We start from the raw sequence: 677 nt of genomic DNA on the forward strand, positions 1-677 counted from the left end.
AAAATTTTATCACAAATTATTTATTCTTATAAAAATGACCCCATTCAAATAATCAAATATTATTTGCAAAATCAATAGCTTAACACAAGTTCAACTTAATTTTTTTTAAATAAAGTGATTTTTTTTTTTGTAATAGTATGTGGTAGTTCTTATATGAGATCTAATCTATGACATTATACAACTATCTATTTTGAGATATTATTTTATTTAGTGCAATTTAGTTGTATGTCTCAGGTAAATTAGTCAAGTAATTTTTAGAAACTGAGGAATATAAACCATATTTATAAAAACATAATATATAAATATATCTTTAACTTGACTTTGTCTGACATCTATGACATTTAACTTAGGGTGTGCATAAGTAAGCACTTAAAATTTTATAAAGTTGAATAAGTAGAAACACGCGTCCTATGGGGAATAACACATGTAGAAGCCACAAAAAACGTCGCATAGGACGTGAATTATATTGTCATGTAGGACGTCAAGTAGAACACAAGTGTCAACTTGTTCAATTTTATACAAGATTATGTGTCTACTTATGAACATCTAAAATTGAAGGACATAAATGTTAGATGAAACCAAATTAAATGACAGATTTATGTATTATGCCTTTAGAAAAAGTATATTTAAATTCGAAATATTTTTTGCATAAAATTTAACCAAACACGACTTCAACT

The sequence above is a fragment of the Solanum tuberosum genome, unplaced genomic scaffold (genome assembly GCF_000226075.1).
Source record: "Solanum tuberosum cultivar DM 1-3 516 R44 unplaced genomic scaffold, SolTub_3.0 scf00332, whole genome shotgun sequence".
NCBI classification, from domain to species: domain Eukaryota; kingdom Viridiplantae; phylum Streptophyta; class Magnoliopsida; order Solanales; family Solanaceae; genus Solanum; species Solanum tuberosum.